This window comes from Oreochromis aureus, linkage group 15 (assembly GCF_013358895.1).
Source record: "Oreochromis aureus strain Israel breed Guangdong linkage group 15, ZZ_aureus, whole genome shotgun sequence".
Lineage (NCBI taxonomy): Eukaryota > Metazoa > Chordata > Actinopteri > Cichliformes > Cichlidae > Oreochromis > Oreochromis aureus.
In genome coordinates, this window is record NC_052956.1 from 19,825,368 (window position 1) to 19,843,544 (window position 18,177).

General features: G+C 38.4%; 1 protein-coding gene across 3 annotated transcripts in view; it reads left to right on the forward strand.

The window, feature by feature from the left end:
* Positions 1-18,177, forward strand: part of ncoa1 (nuclear receptor coactivator 1) — an 82,598-nt gene that overhangs the window by 8,400 nt on the left and 56,021 nt on the right. The window lies entirely within an intron of this gene.

The following is an 18,177-nucleotide window of genomic DNA, read 5'->3' on the forward strand; positions in this document are numbered from 1 at the left end:
GGAAAACTTTCCTAACTTTGATAAATAAAAAGTGAGAATTAATTACAAACAAAAATATTAATTTACTGAACCTATGTTAAGTAGTAGAGTAAATTTCATGTTTTCCATCCGTCCATTTCCTTCTCTTTAATTTAAGATTTATTTAACTGATTTAATTCAGGGTCACGTGGGGACTGGAGTCGATCCCAGCTGTCATGGTACAAGGGGCAGGGTACACGCTAAACAGGTCACCAATCTGGACTAATACACAGACAGACAACCACGCCAATGGCCAATTTAGAATCACCAACTAACCTAACCCCATGCATGTCTTTGAACTGTAGGAGGAAGCCAGAGTACTGTAGGAGGAACCCACACAGCCACAGGGGAGAACATGCAAACTCCCTTAAGGCCTCAGGCTGGGTTAAAACCCAGGACCTTCTTGCTATGAGGCACCCGTACATCTTTTAGTAAAGCAAAATTCAGTATTGTGGTTTTTTTACATAGTAATCACACAGTTACTGAATTTTAAAATGTATTTTTAGAGCACAGCAAATGTCTGCAGGTGTATGCAGCAGTTAAGACAGACCCAGGTGGCAGTGGGCTGCTGGATTTTAGTGAAGGTGTTCATGTCTTCCTGAGGAGGCGTTGTAATAACGTCCTCTGTCTAGCACCATCATTGAATTGCATTTTTTAATTTAACTGCAGTGGCATTCCCATCAGCCACTGTGCTTTGTGGTTAGAGCTAATTACCAAATGCCAACACACCCATGACATACATGATAATTTAATAACACGATATTAAACCAGCTTGCCACTGTAGCTGCCAACATCAATTATTTCTGACAGCATTTTCATTGTGAGAATGGGATGTTTGCATTTCATCAAAGTACGACTGTGCCTTCACAGAACCCCAAAAGCTTTAGATAGACTCCTGGTCAAAGTAGAGCGATTTAAAAGTAACCAGTAAAATCTTGCTGTAGATTTTACTGGTTACTTTTCTGTAACCAGTTTATCTTTTAACTGTGTGACTTAGTGCGGTGACTAAACAAGTCATCACAGAACTACACTGTAGCGAATGGGAGGCCAGGGTAGTTCTGTGATGACTTGTTTAGTCACCGCACTAAGTCACACAGTTAAAAGATAAACTTGGAAGTCACTGTTACTACAGGGTATCTTTAAACCCTTTATCTCCTTCATATCCCCGACCAATTTAGAGTCACAGATTAATCCAACTTGTATGTTTCAGGACTGTGAGAGGACGCCAGAATACACGGAAACCCACACATGCAAACTGCACAGAAAGATCCCAACTGACCAGGAAGCTTGCTGTGAGTCTTCAGCGATAAACAGCACACTACCGATGCAATTGAATCATTACAGGCGTTTGCATTCAGTTTTGCTACAAAGCTTTCTTTTTTTTTTTTGTTTGTTGTTGTTGTTGTTGCAAATCAAGCACATCCTTTTTCTTTACAGGGATTAGATTTTCTCCAGAGAGCTCTCACTCAACAAGATGTACTGGTACTTATAATATACTTGTGAGCCATTTGAGCACACATAGTGCTTTCTTACTACAAGCGTCATTCACTCCTTCATACAAGTGCTCTTTTTCCTCCTCTGCCATAAAAGGCTGATGGCGGGTGAGGGGGCGGCATGGACGCAAGAAAAAGGCAACATAGGAGTTTAAAATTGACACCATAGGTGTATTTACTAAAAATCTTGTGAGTTTGACTCTCAGTGACCTTAACTTCAAGGTTAGTGGTCAAGTTTTATGAAATTCTTGTGAATGCCATAGCCCGAGAATGAGGTGATGTACGATTTTCAAATTGATAACATATTTGTTTGTACTAGGAGGCTGAGGGCTAGCACAGGAGGCGGCCAGTATATTTTTCTATGCTTAAGCACTTTCAGCTTAATATTCACAAACTAACTCCAATAAATGCATCAGGATTAACTCAGTGTTCAGGATCCAATTTAATAGCACCCTCAACTTCCTGACGCGCCCCAAGAGCTATTTATAGGAAGTAAAACTTGTTCAGGGATTAGTAGTGGTTTCAGTTGTCTTTGTCTCCAGATCAGTCTCTGCTTTGGTCAACTTTTTGTTGCAGGGTTCGGCCTGCGTCAAGCAACCCGCAGACTTCTTGCAGTTGATGTGCTTAACCCCATACCAGACTAACCAGTGCCTCTCTGTCTTCTTATTTTCATATTTTAATTTGTTTGTTTGTTTTTCATTTAAATTAAAAGATTTTTTTAATGGTTTAATAAGCGAATCATGTTTTAAGTTTATCAATAACGTTATTAAATAATCAGTTACTTTCTGAATTACAGATTCTCAAAATACACAGGGTGTAGGTTCTTTTTGATCCCTCGTAATTTTGTAAGTACTGGAGATAGCTACATGAAATTTTCAAGGCTGAAAATCCGATTTTTAATTCCGGTTTACAAACACCAGCCAAACCCAAATTAATTTTGGACAGAAGGAATCGAAGATAAGCCTGGTATGAAAGCGTAGATAAACACAAGACATTTCATTTCATATAACAAGTTTTATCGTTTATTTATTTATATAGCGCATTTAATTACGACAGCAACGTTGACCAAAGTGCTGTACAAAAATGCAAAATAACTAGTACCAAATAACTTATAATTAGTGCTGTCAGCGTTAATCTCGTTAATACGACGTTAACGCCATAGCCACATTAACGCTGCAAATCCCTGTTAGCGAGGCATGGTGCTAACGCGTTAACGACCTAACCGTGCTAACGCGATATTGAATCTACCTGCTCTCTTTTACTGTTATAGGTCTTTGGTGGTTGTTTGAAATAGTTTTTTTGAGCTTTAACCTGAGATTCTGGCGTTTAGGGCAAAATACATTTATATTTAAAAGTTGATTCAGGATTTTATTGAATCGATGTTGCTTTATTCAAGCTAAAATCGATTTTAATCAGAAAAGCGATTATCAAAACTCTCCCCTATAGGGTACTAATGCTTGTTTCTGTTCTTCTACATCACAGACGTTAAACCAGCTTTAGATTGTGACTTGGAGTGGCTACAACATTGATCAGGTTGCTTAAATGTTTTTCATCTCTGAAAATTGTAAATATTTATGAAGTTATGAGCGCTCAAAATTGACAGGGAAACAAAAAAAATCTGAACAACTTTATGTACTTTGATGACCTGCAACTAAAAAGAAAAAAATGGGATACTTGGGGGTCAGAACTTTTTTTTTTTTCTATAAGATTTATAATTTGAGTTTATGTTGAGTAACCCTCATCCCAAAACATAACTGCATGACATTAAACTCTTCTCACTGCTCACCAAAAACCGATATTGCGCTTCAGTTCTTTCTCAGTTCTTGCTTTTGTGCTTAAGAAATGTATACATATCCATTTGATACGAGAAAGCAGCAGTGGATAAAAAGGTATTATGTTGTTGGCAGAGCTCCAGTTTCATCAGCCCGCATCTTGAGGTTTCTTGTTTATTTATTTCAGGTACTCCATTGATGGCGTTAATCTCTTACTGAGGTGTGACATCTACATTTCCAGTCAAGTTTCAGCATGCAGTGTGAGAGCCTTGGTTTACATACTCCATGCAGGTTGTTGTTATTACACAACAGAGCTTGTGGATAAAATAAACTTCTTTTCAGGGTACATTTCAGATCATCTATCAAATTATGCAATGGGACGTGCAGGAGATTTCGTTTCTGCAAAACTGCAACAGATGGGCTCTTGGTGTAGCCTGTGGTTTGTCCCTGAAGTCTGGCGCTCTGAGTCATTGTGAGGCGGTAACACACACACAGGCACAAACCTATGTACATACATACATACATGCGTACTGTATTCAGCTGCTGCTGTGGCTAAAACAGAAAGCGGGGAGGAGGAGGAGAGCACCGCTGCTTCGGCTCCTCCGTCAGAGCAATGGCCTACATTCTCGCCTGAGGGGGGAAAAAAGGCTTGTGCAGCAGACAGTGAGAATTTGAGGGGTGGGAGGGAATGGAGTGAAGGAGAAAGGTAAAGGCAAAGAACAAGAGGAACCGAGCACATACAGGAAGAAACTGATAGTGCAGCTGAGAAAATAGAGTGATGAGAGTAGTAGTGGCGAGCAAGTTAACAGTTGAGCCCTAATGGCTGAGTTTTTCTGAACAAGGTCAGGCTACAATAAAAACAGTCACCCAACAGTTTTTACCTTGTGGATGGATCTGAGTGGATCCGAGTTGGTGTTTTCTGATGAGAACCGTTTGAGTGGCAATGCTGGAAGCAGAGAAAGTGAGCAGCCTTTTTTTCTCAGGTACATTAGTGTGCCTGGACGACACTGTTGGTAATCCACCTGACAGAAGGGGTTTAACAGTTGCGGGTTTCTCACCTTAGATGTGAAGCAAACAGTGTGTAATGAACATATGGGTGTTTAAACACCTCTTGTGAAGTGAAGCATAAAGGTGTCCGTGTGCCTGGGTTTTAAATGGCCTTGTTTTGAGAGACTTCCAAACTTTTTTAATCAAGAAGTTCACTTGGTAATGTAAGTTAGGACTTAGGTTTGCCTCAAGGTTGAGAAATGCTTTAACGCTTTTCGCGAGTAAAATGACCAAAGTGGGGTCATACACAGAAAATCTGTTATTAATGGCTCTACTTGTGCTTAGCAAACTTATACTGTTTAGTATAGATAATAAAAATAGTTAATAGATAATGCAAAAGAAAGAGTATTACTATCTCTATTCAACAGGATTTTCATGCCATATGCTGCAGGTTTAGAAGGGATCTATTCATCTATTGTTCATCTACAAAGAAATCAGGACAAGCGAGGTTGGTGTTAGACAATCTGTTCGATTGGCGGCGTCCTATGTGATCGTAAATGAACAGTACCTTCCCAGCTTTAACATGCACCCACCATTGGAGCGCTTTCCACTCTTCATAACATTTTCTGTTTATGTGCGCCAAACAGAAAACTCTGTGGTGCAGGTACTGACTGTTTTGCTGCAGCTTCAGCCTTTTGCCACACTTTATGACTAAAGTGACTGGCACTGTTCACTTTTCTATTGCTTTGATTACTTCTCTCACTCACTTCCCACAACAAACCAACTAAGTCAGACTGAGTGACTCACAAACGGATGTTAGGCTACAGTTGCTTTTTTTGAGTGAAGCACTTCAGTGTAATTGTGGGAAACTGTTGCAGATTTTTTTTTGTTACTGTTGAGCAATTTAAAAAAATCTTATTATTTTTCGTCTGCACCTTTCTGTTTCTGATCTACTGATACCTGCTATGTATAAAATGCTCCACCGTGTCCTCACAGGTGAGTCTGCAGTTTGCTGCTTTAGTTTAGCTTCGTGATGTTTACTGTACAAACTGATGACTGCAAGTGTTGTTTGTTTGTTTGTACTAATTAGGGAAGTCATTTTAAAAACTGTTTACATCATTAGAGAAGGCATTTAACATTAATAAAATGAACTGTAGTGGGGCATGCTCATTGACGTCATGTTGATAGTGGGTCTTTGTTTCAGTGTCAGGAAGCTTGGAGCTGATTTTTACATAATTAGATAATCAAAGAATTTATTATTTTTATCATTATTATTATTTTACAACTAATATTACAAGTGGAAAAAGATTCAGTCTATATTCAAGCTTATAGATGCTTTTGCTATTTGAGCTCTTCATCACACAGATTTATCCAACTTTAAAACTATGTGACAGATGTCATCCATTGATATTGATGGATGCCATATTCTTCAGGAAAAAATCTACGTGGCAAGGTGAAAGAGCACAGGAGTTCAGAACAGCTTGGAGTAAACTAGGGGCAGTATTAACCGGTTTGAAAAAGCGTCTTTGATTAATCATCCTGGGAAACTTCAGTACTCGAGAGTTCAAGAGTCACAAGAAAAAAAAATAGATTTATTGTATAGCAGCGTATCGATTGCATGAATGTCTAGACTGTGGCAGTTAACAAAGGTGAACAAAGAACTAAGAGAAAAGGAAGTCCGCTTGTTTTGTGTTGTTGTGCAATGTGACGCGGGTATTTGGTGCTAGCTTGAGGTCTATGGATAGTTTATGCCACAGGTGTTTCCACACTGTTCTTCAGTTTTTGTTTTTAAGTAAACGTTGTGGTCCTTATAGAGTAATTCAACTTTAAGTGTTGTAAATGTAAGACCTGGTTTTTTAAATTTCATTTTGATTTAGGAATGAGACGCAAGAAGTTCATAATAGGTTTTCACAAAACAAACACAACACTTCCTGTCACATAGATGTGCCAGTTTCAATAAACACATGCACCAAGGCCCTCCCGATGCTTGGTGTGTTGACAAATCTGACAACAGTGACAAAAACTGAAACACTGAAGCACACAAGGTAGTTTTTCTTTTAAATAATTATAATGTCTTTTCGCATCTACTTTTAGTTTTGATTTTATTAAATTTTTTATAACAATGCTTTTAACATTATACCGTTCACTAAACGAACACAATTTAACCGAGTATTCCCTGCACCAGCTCCACATAGTACCAGAAAATGGGAGGCAGGTATCAGGAATGTTTGGACTTGGATTTAAAATTGGATGCCAGGGATTGTCCAATAATTATTATTCAAAATAAAGGCTCTACAAATCTACAATGTTAAAGTGCCAGATTTGGCTATTTAGGCTGAAAGAAAATCAGAAGAAATGTACAAGAACTCATAAATACTTAAAACCCTGTAGAATTAAAAAATAAAATTCCAGTATGGTAAGTAAAACACAGTATACATTGGCAGACAGGCTGTACGTATTAAAGGAGGATTCCTGCCGTATTGTTAATGTATAAAATTGAAATAACAAAAACTTTGTTTTATTATAAATTTTGGTTTGCAGTGTGACATGTTGCAAGATGGCACCGGTTTTCAGTTATTTGCCAAACTTGTTGCAGATTTGTCATATTTGGCACTTTAAAGTTATCCATGACCTCAGACTGTATCCAGATGTTTGACTTTATTAACATCTTTTTATTGCAGTTATGACTTGTAAGCCTTTCATGTGGCTACAGTAACCCATGTCAGTGCTGGTTTAAACTTCCTTGTCTGGGAAAAAATCTTCTATAATTAATGTGTTACATAACAAAAACTGTAGGATTACCGTTTCTTATGTCATGATTACCATGGAAACAGTTTCAGCCTTGACGCATATGGGTCAGCCGTAATAAAAATTTAAATTTCACGTTTTCCCCTGACACACATGCTGCTGTTTCCTTATTTTTGGCTTCTGTTTTTCAGATGCTTGTTATTTTACTGTTACACTCTTCCCTCTTTTTCCTTACACCAATCTGGTGTAAGGTTTGTTTTCCCAACCCACTTGCTCGCTGTTGTGGGGGTCTTTGATGTCATTCAGCTGCTACTCTAAAAAGGACCTCTGTCTGATGTCCTTTAACCCTCGAACGCATGAGTGACTGGAGCCTGCACTCTTCCATAAGTGGGTCAAAAACGACCCATGTTAAAATCGATTTGTTTTTATCCCACTTTTGTCATTTTGGTTAAGAATAATCATTTTGGTCCACGCAAGAATGATTTAATGTTTGAAACATTTTGTATTTTTCACTTTTGTAAGATTTTTAAAACATTTTGAAAATTGTACAGACAATTCCTCTTTCATTTCTTTGGCTTGTCCCCCCCTTACATACAGTACATACACACAGTTGTGACAAACCACCTGTTTCTGGCTGTAATCACTACACAGAGGCACATTGCATTCCCCACACCGGCTGCTGACTTTACGATCTTCATTAGTTGGAGCTGAAGTCTTGCCGTCTTTGGTTGCCCCTGTCTGCTTTTTTTTCTGTGGGTGAGTTGTGGCTTTTGTCACCCCACACCTTCCTATTTCTTCAGTGATTGGGGTTTGCAGTTGGGGGCAACCTTTCAGTCAACTTCTCATATGTGGTGTAGCAAGCTCCTTTGAGAGCTCAGTGAGGAGGACCTGTTATGCAGTGGTGATACAATTCTTGAATTCAAGGTGCTGAGCAGTGAAAAAGGTGTAGGCACTCACGGTGGCAATGTCAAGTTGTACCAAAGCACCATGGGCCACATATGTGTTTCAGGTGTAGAGTAGGTGCGAACCATCTGAACCATAGTATCTACACCTTCTTTGGTCTTATTGTACAATGTGATAAATTATGTTGTTCCCATTTCTAGCATTTTTATCAACCATTTTCTTGTGATACATCATGCTCAGGAGTACAACAGCCATTCCTTTCTTTCTGACATAGCTGACTATGGTAAGGCCACCATTGAATGGACACTGTAAACCTCCCAGAACTCAGAAGCCTTGTTCGGATTTCTGCCTTGTCCTATTGTAGAGTCCTAACAATAGTGTCCCAGGAGACACTGTGGAAGAGGCACATTGGAGAAGAAAAAATCTTCTTCTTCAGCTGTCTGTCTCACTGTGGAAACCATTCTAGATCTTGCAAAGAAGGATGTGTGCATCACAGAGTCAGAAGATCTTTAGGCCATACTTGATTGGTTTGTTTGGCATAGTAGTTCACTGTAGAAGTTTGAACCTACCTGACATATTCACTAAGAATAAATCACTGTCTGAATGCTGAATGAAAGCTGTCTGTTAGTTCTCGCTGTGTAAAATAATCTTCTTAGGGGGTGACACTCTTTGTGGTCCACAAAATATGCATTCCTGGCAGTCACAGTTGATAAGAATCAGATTTTCCCATGAAATTCCACAGGAAATGAATATGGTTCATTTTTGACCTGGTAATGGAAGTTTGGGGTAGTAATACAAAAACTACTATTTTGGTCCTGGTTATGTTGGAAAACCTATTGTGAGCTGGAGGGTCACATTTACCAGACCCTGCCGTAGATGAAGAACTGTTTGGTGTTGTGTTATTCAGAAATCATGGCGGCTACAGAGCATATAGTGATGCTGTAGTCCTAGGCGGGGGATTTATCGTTCATCAGCAGAATGAGACACTCACTTTTGAGGGGGCTGATAGTGGGGTTTCTGCTAGTGTATTTCAAGCCCAGGCTATTCCCCACTGGGCCTAACTTGATACCGCTATAGAGAAAAGCTATAACATTTGGTTAGTTCACAGGAAGCAAAGTGATTGCAGAAAACTTTTAAAAGTTTCCCACAGAACATCTAATCTTTTCAAGCTGTTTCAGCATTGCACTCTCTGTCTGGGAGTTTCTGAACTCTTGTACTGATATATCATAGAAATGGTGGTAAAGATCAACACAATGTTTCTTCAACCCTCCTACAACCAGGTTATAAATTTCAAGGCTGAAATGACACCAAGGTTGAATGTTTTCCCCGTAAAGACAACATTTAACGTCTTCCCTTCTACCTTTATTGATGGGTTTTGATACCTCTGTATGGTTAGGAGATTGTTTGATGACGAATTAGTTTCTGGATTTCTCCATGGGTAGCTGCATAGATCACCCTCACTAATTTCAGATGCACACCCACTGTTTTTGTTCTATAAGCAGACCTGAAATATGACAGACATTTCTCAGTTCACAAAAGGGTTTCAGGTTTTACTGCCAGTGAGCTTTCAAGGTGTAGTTTCGTGTTTTACTTGGATAGTTTGTTTTCTCTTTTTATCTTATTTTGTTTTTTTGGTTACTGTCTGTCCGATTGCATTGATTACTTTCATGTACGTTAACCATAATTCAATGCTCTCTCGCTGGTCTTTGTTTTGTTTTGTTGCTTCGTGATATTTCAATCATGGTGCGTAAGGTTAACTAGTTAACTAACTCACTGCTAACATCTAAAATTGCTAACTTCTAAATCCACTGAACCTCATAGCTGTAGCTGAAAGGTTTTTCAACCATTTTTACAAATTCTCATTGGACCTTAGTGCTAAATAAGTTTGAAATAAAGTCCCCAATTATTTCTCTCTCTCTATCCACTGTGCTTTCAGATGTGTACCAACACATCTCTGCTCGTCCATCTGTGCCTCTCAATTAGCGTTACAGCAGATTGATAGTGCAACAGTAATTGAGTGGATACATTCAATTGCCCGCAGCCCCACACACCTCAATCCCCATGCCAGTCTAAGCTGCCAGGGTTAACAACTTTTCTGGAAGAAAACCTGTATATTAATCACATATTTGTAACAAAGTACTTGGCAAATGAAAATATTTGCCGTTGTAGTTGCAGTGTATGAGTTCTTGCATTTTATTGATCAGCCTGACTGTTCACCACTTATCTTATTTGTTAAAATGTAAGCACTATTGCAATGTTATAAGAATGCAGATTGAAATTTAGGCATAACCCACCTATTAATTATATAATATGCTCGCTTTTACACGTTTTTTGTTTTCTGTCTTGATAGTTCTGTTTTGTCACTCATTGGTCTTTAAATGGAGTCAGTTCTGTATATTGGCTCACCCTGTTATTATAATAGGTATCCAGCCAGCTTCCCTCTCTTCCTTTTTGCCCACCTTCCATTACTTTTCTCCCTTTTGTCCCATTCAGCTGAAATGCAGGTCACTGAGGTGTGGTTCTAATCTCAGGCTAACCTGCCAGTGCAACAGCATTTTGCCTGCACTTGATGGATAAATGGTGTATGTGAAAAGGGAGAAAACGGGTTTGGTGACAAAGCCAGAGATGACTGCAGTGAGCAGTACCTACACAAAAGGCAACACTGGACTGATTGCAGTGAAGAAAGTACCACTCAATGTGTGATACAGGGCATGTTTTGCAGTGGTGATTACTCACAAATCCCAGCTTAAAGACAGTTTGTGAGTATGTACTCTCTGTACACTATAACTTTTAAGATTATTGAAAAGTAAATTATATTAGAAGTAAGTCTGAAAGTACCTTCTTTTAGACAGTGATTGGGGGAATTGCTGATGGTCAGAGTGACTTCCTATGGGTTATTGATTGACGCAATGTTTAGCTTGTTTTCCTATTGCTTCTTATTATTTATCACTAAATTAATTTAGGATTTAGAAAATGTAAATGACACTGACATATCATTTCAGAATGTGGAAAGTCAGTTGTTGGCCGTCCGGTAGTTGATTTTAAATGAGAGTGCAGTTGTAGTTTATGTCCTCTTCTCAGCTTTTTGCCTCCCTTTGTGTGTTTTTGAGTGTGAAAACTCTACTCATTGTTATGTGAGATTTATACTTGTGCATTAAATCTACATCCTCAATAGATCGTAACCAAACTCTTTTTTAGGACGGGAAAATTAATTGGAAATGAATCAGATCTCTTATCAACATAATCTGACCTGTGTCGGTTGTGAGTTATGCTGGTTCAAAACTGAAATCTGTGTCATGCAGCAAGGTGACAATAGAAGCAGAGATCCAGACAGTGGTGGTTTTGCACATTTGGTTATCACAACTACTACTTCTGTTTATCGAGAGTTGGACTATTCTGCAGATGTTAAATATGATTTATTCTGTTCAGACACTTGAGACATGTTAACATGTCAGGATCAGATCGCTTTATATAGGCTCCATTTAAAAATCATAGTTCATTAATTTGAGATCATATCGCCCCAGTCCTACCTGTGGTGTAACTTGGATGTAACCTGAATTGTACCTCCTTGGAAATCTAGCTAAATTGCGTCGATGCAGCCTACAACGACTGTGATTGGTATCATGGTTTTCTCCAGTGCACTTCTATCTAGTTTTTCTCTGCTGCCATCTGTTGCATTGACTTAAAGGAAGAAACCCCACAAAACTAGTGTTTTGGTGGCAAAATTGCAAAGCAACTCAAACATACTGCACAGTATAGTATAAGCATAAATGCTGGTAATGGTGTTAGCCACTTGGAAGTAAGGTGCGTCTTTATTCAGTGCAGAAATGTAAATGTGACGTGAAGGTTGAAGTTCTGAGTTGAAGACAGCTTGCTATGTTTTTAGTGCACTTAAAAAAACAACAACTTTTTGAAATTATTTTTTGATTAATACATATAAGGAAAACAAGTGTTCCAACTTAACATTGTTTATCTTCAGTTGCTCAAATGATGCATTGTACTAAATTGTACTAAAGGAAATTAAAATTTTCCAAATTTTCCTACTGCCTATTATCATTTTCAGTCATTTGGAAGCACTTTGAGCTGTGCTAACCTGCACAAAAGATGCTATACAAATTAAGTTTGATTGATTTTGATATCCCGTACCTCTGCAGCTCCACTAGCTAAGACTGAGGAAAGATACCCCTGATGGTCATATTTCTGTGGTTTGTTTTCAGATGGTCAGTAGTGAGTGTGCATGTGTGCACACAAAATCCAGTGTCAAGTGTCATGTTTACCCAAACATGTTAATAGATTAGACAAGACCCACTGAATTTCCTGTCAACAAGAAGCATCATTATGGAGTACACAAAACTGACCTACTTAACTCAACCACAGTTGGCTGACTGTTGAAGCCTGGTATGCTGTCATGTTTAGAAAATAGGACCTGCATTTTGGCAATATTTCAAGAAGTAGGAAAAAAGGTAAACCTGTTCAGTTGGAGATTGGCTTTTCAGGAACAAGTTTGTAGTCAGTTAAAACCGGTTGTCAGTTAAAACTTTACAGTTCCTGCCTATACTCATGTTGTGCATCTAGCAAGCACTGTTGGTTTTAAAAAGTAAAAGTCACGCAGAGCCAACAACATTTTGATCACTCAAATCAAACCTAATTTATTTAAAAGCTTCAGCTTAATAATATTTAGCTGCAAATAATTTGTTTATTAAATAATCCAATAATCAATTTGTTAAGAGTCAGGAATAGAATGCTTAATTTGAGGGAAGTTGTTCAGTTTTGCAACCATAAATGTGCACACCTCAAAGTCTAGACTAGATAATAATTGGCATAGTGGTTTGAAAGTGACTAAAACGCTGTGCATGTTTAAAATACTTGCAATTTTTTCTTAATTTGTAAAAATTTAGAACAAATTATAAAAAATAAAAAGATTACAAGACATCCATATGTATATACACATGCATACACTTATATACAAATGCCTATACAAACACGTGCACATGGACATAAAGACATGTATACATATACACATGCATACATTATCCAATAAGATAAAACAACCCAAACTAAATAACTAAGACAGAATAGACCCTGTTTCAAAGTGATCCAAAACCTGTGAAAATTGCCAGGTCTTTAGGTTTGATTGAAGAGGAGGTGAACTTTATAGATAAGGAAGACTGTTCCAGGGTCTCGGAGCAGCAACGGAAAAAGCCTTGTCACTTTAGATTCTGAATGTATCATTATTTGAAAATAATAGTGGGTTACCTTAGTAATGCATTTGTAATAATGAAGGTATAGTTTCTGTGCTAAAGGGGTCTAATACCTTGATTTCCATATGCCTCATCATATCTTAAAGACCAACCCTCAGAGTGCAGGCTTCCTTGTGCTTCTTCTGTAAGTAGAATTGGAGGCAGAGTTTTCAGTTATCAGACCTCCCTTTTGTAGAATTAGGTTTGTGTTCTGATTCAGGAGACAGACACCCTCCCCTCTCGACTACTCTAACTTTAAACTTCTCTTTTGTATAAAAGTTACAGTTAGGACTGAATCAGGTGAGCCTGAGCTGTCCCTCAGAAATGATGCTGATTGCTCAAGCTGCTGCGGGGCTTTCTGTGTTTCGTGTTTCTGGGTACTTTGTTGCCCCTTCTCTTTCTTCTCACCAACCAGTCATGGAATATGGCTTTGCCGCACCGAGCCTGGCTCTACTGGAGGTTTCTTCCTATTAAAAGTGAGTTCTTCCTTCCAACTATTGCCAAGTATTTGCTCTCAGCTTCTCTCAGATGTTGTAGTATCTTCGCTTCAAGATAAAAATCACCTTAATTGTTCTTGCTTGTAGTCAGTATTTTTTTCCCTGTAACATCAGCAGTATTTCCAAGCCAGAAATCAACAATCACCAATTAGTCAGTCTGGTTTTATTATGGGTGCAATTGCTGGCATGATTTCATTGTTACACAATGGAATGCAAGATCAGAAGTCACAATTATTCTGTTATGTAATGATTCTCATTTAATTCATAAAATGCTCTAAATCTGAACTCCTCCTCGACCCTCTGGTATAAGCAGGCTGACCTTTTCGGATCTGATGACTATCTGACCATCACGTAGTCATTGTAGTTATTTAGAGGCGTTGGTAGATGAGGCAGAAAGACTGGCACACTGTTCCAAAACAAGCCTACTGATCCACCAAAGCCAAGGCTGCTGGTTCACCAGACTTAAAGAAATCAAGGACTGTGTAAAATATAGCCTTCATGTGCTTTGATAAAGTAGATTGTCATAATACTTTATTGTAGCAAAAGAGTTTGATTTGTTGGTTACCTGCACTAGATGGGACAAGGTTTTGGCTTCTTGAGCAAGTTCAAATGTGCTTTTGAAGGTCCCTTTATTATGTCTACGTCTTTAAACACTTTAAGACAGTGTGAAGGTGAAGGGCAGACATCCGCTATGACGCATAACAGTATTGATAAGTTTTTGTCAAAATCCTGCTGTGAGCTGGCACTTTTTCTTTTTAGTATTTGGCATGCTAGCCATTAAAATCCATATTTCAAAATCGGTGTTCATTGGATAAGGAGATTTTCATTCATACATGTTTTAAGGCTCCTCATTCAGTGCAGTCTTTCTGTGTAAAGTATACAAGAGTTTCATAAATGCCAATTTAGCAACATCTGCAGCCAATCAGAAAAGTGCAAATTAAGGAAAATCTTGAGGAATTTAACAGAAGTTAAAAGTTATTTTTAACAAGATAAATGAGAAATAAACTACACAGATTTAAACATTATAGCAGAGAATTACAATAACAAAATAACTGCCCTGAGTTCATAGTTGAACACCTCTGCATGCTGAGACCCAGTATCGCCTTAATAACATTAGTGATTCTTGCCTGAGGATGAGGATTATTGACACTGTTAACATTAAATTCACTCATTTTTTTTTCTTTTTTCTTCTGCCTGTTATTATCTAAGCGAGGAAGCAGCCAGTTAAGTTTTACCTACCAGCCTGGGTTTGCTTGTCGTCACATCTTTGAAGCCCGTCTGTGAATGCCAGGAAGTTTCTAAGCAGAAGAAGGGCGAGAGCAAGAGCGCTCCAGGTGTTTTTCTGGTTTGGATATTGACCTACGTCTGCAGTGCTTCTGGCCACCAGTACAACCACTGGGCTGAAAATTATTAGATTGCTGTAAATTTCCTGCTTAAAGAGAGCTAGAATCTACTGGAATCGATTAAATCCCACGCTGAAATCACAGGGTTTTCCCAACAAAAGAGGTTTACGTCAGAGCCAAAAGAAAGTTATATTTTTTTAATCCAGTTTTTTGATTAGGGGTTCATATACTGATATACGAACAATGCTTTTCTTTGTAAGATGGTTAGAAGTACCAGGAAATGTTCTTCATCAGATAAGGTAATGCAGACTCATTACATTCACTGTACACGGACCAGCCTTGCTGATGAGGGTAGTCCCCCCCCCCCAAAGACCCATTATAAGCCTGGAAAAACCCTGTGTATGCAAATTTTATTTTATTTTTTTGTTAAGTAACCCAGATGAAGTGAGGATCAAATAAAGCGACGTTGAAGCTCTGTTTTCTCTCTTCATTGTTCTCTGTTGAATATGGGTATGTACCTGTTAACTCACCTTCTAGTTTGCCTGCTGTTCCAGTGACGAGCTGTAATTCACACCTGTAAAATGCTATCTGATCAAACTCTAAATAGACACCGAAAAGCCTGAGACCGGAGAGGTCTCATGCAAAGCATTTAGAAGGCTTGCCTTTTGACTTGCCGAAGTTTGAAAATTTCTTGCAGCACTGCAAGGAGCCAGATTAAGAGGACTAGTCAATCAGCTGGCGTGTTTGGGCCTGGCAACAATCATGTGTTATCTGATCTTTACATAAAATGCGTGTTGTGTAGCACACACAACAAGGAAACCGTTTCTAACGTCTAAAATCAGCACACTGCTGCCTTTTTACGCAGAGCTGTGTTGCCGCACAGACTCTGGCTGCAGATTGATTCAGCTTGATACTGCTTTTGATCCCCATAGTCAGGAAAATCACTCATAATGCCCGAGCAGCTCGTTCTCCAGACTGAGTGACTGATCTGCTGTTGCACAGGTCAACCATGTGTCAGCTGAACAGATGGAAACAGAAGAGTGGGGTCTGCTGAGGAGCAGAACCACCCAGTGAATCAGATCCAGATAGTCGTTCAAATCCAGCCAATACTGACAAAACTTGAGACTCTTCCAAACATGAGTGTTTGTAACTTTCCACGTTTTATTGTTCAGTACTTGAAGAGAAACCCTGAGATGTAGTTCTTACACTAAGGTGCCCTCCTTGACTAACCAGGAAACAATAAAGAATTATTGGGCAACTTCCAGCAATTATAAAAGCATGATCATCAAGATAAAACTCTTTGCTATGATGCTGTTGTTTTGTCTTGTGCTATAAATCTACCACACCTCTTTCCTTTAAACCAGTGTATTAAGCTTAAATCGGGAGTTCTAAAGTGAGCCTGACTAGTAAAGCCATTTATTAACATCTTGTAATGTCTTATAACAAGTGCAAATCCAACAATAGATCTCAGTGTTTCTGCATACTGCCATTAGATGTGTATTAAAGACAAGTGAATCTGCAGGGGACCTTAACCTATGGAGTAATTTGGAACCAAAAATATAAATTGTACTTTTCCAATCAAATGTTTTTGTGGACCAGTGTTCGCCCCGGGTCTTCAGACTGGTTAATTTGAGCCTATTTTATAGATAGATATGTCTGTTTGCAAATCTTCTGGCTTGTCACTTGATAGTGACTGAATGTTGTCTATAGATGGTGATACTGGCGACATTGAACTTCTGATGGTCTACATGCTTTTGTAGTTGCCTCAGTCTGACCTCAATTATAGCAAGAATCATAATTGCTTCCTCTTCTTTTCTCTCTTGTTTTGGTCAGTACTGGACTAACAGTTGTTTTGACATGATGATTCGAGTGTTGCATTTATGGAACTTTTGGATTCCTTGAACCCAACGTGTTTCCAAACAGACTCCTTGGTTTTGCTGGTCTTGTTGACCAGAGGTTCTCTTTCTGTCATCTTATTTTGAGCTAAACTAAACTTGTGGAGTGAGTTTGGGCTTTTGGGGAGGGTGGAAAGTGCTATAAAGGAAATGAAGTCAAGCACATACCATATGTTTCATGTTTTATTTTACTTTTTTTTTTAAGTCCCATTTTCTTTCAAGTATTCCTTTAATGCATCATGTTTCCAAAATGAGCTGATATTAAATAATCTCAATATAGACCAGAATAATCCACCTCAAACCTTTTCTTCCATTATATTTTAAGCATGTTTTTGATTTTTAGTACTGAGTTATTGAATTAATTTGAAGGATTTAAATGTGTTTTTGCGTCATAAATGATCCAATTTCCAACTCCAGGTTGCTGGTTGACTGTTGTTATGGCATAGGGAATTTTAAATGTTGGAGTGTTATTTGTGTTCTCAGTTTGTTTGTTGACAAGTTGTTATGATCACAAGATGTAAAGCCACCGAAGTCGACACAATGGTGCGCAGATTTTACTGTGATCAGTGTGTCCCTACCTGCTGGGTTGTTAACAGCCAGCTGTGAGCAGCTATGAAGGGGATGTCAAGGCAAGAAACACAAACGTCAGAGGAAGATAATTCTGTTTAGATTTATCTTCTGTGTGTGTGCTCTAAGTTATTATTAAAGTAGATTTCTGTGCTTCTCTTAGGTTTATACAGTGAAATAACCTAAATATTTCGAATATATTTAATGAATGAAGCCCTGCAGCTGGTGTGGGTTGCTTTTAATTCTCCAGATGTCTTCCATAGAATGCTTCTATTTTGAATTCAACCAACAATTTTATTAATCTTTTATAAGATGCAGTCTTTTGGTAGTAGTGAGGGGAAATCCCTCATTTAATGTAGTCTTTTTTTCCAGGTTGTTATCACTTTTACAAGGAAATGTTTCCTTTAACATGAACCTCTTAAACTCTGGTAGAGTAGCTTTGCATGATTTACAGTTCAAAATAATCCTTATTTATCTTACACCAGGTCTTGGTACTGCCCCGTAATTTCTCTCCTGTGTAAACCAATCAGTTTTAGCTGATCGGCCCTTTAGCCAACTTTCTTCTGACTGTTTTTTTTTTTCAGAATATCATGAGATATACGATTTGTCACTTTTCTCCAAGGCCCTCCCTTTTTTTCTGTCTCTGTCTGTGATTTGTGAAAATGCAGATTTGCCTCCAGTCACAATGCCTGGTGCAAATTTGTGTCAGTTCAC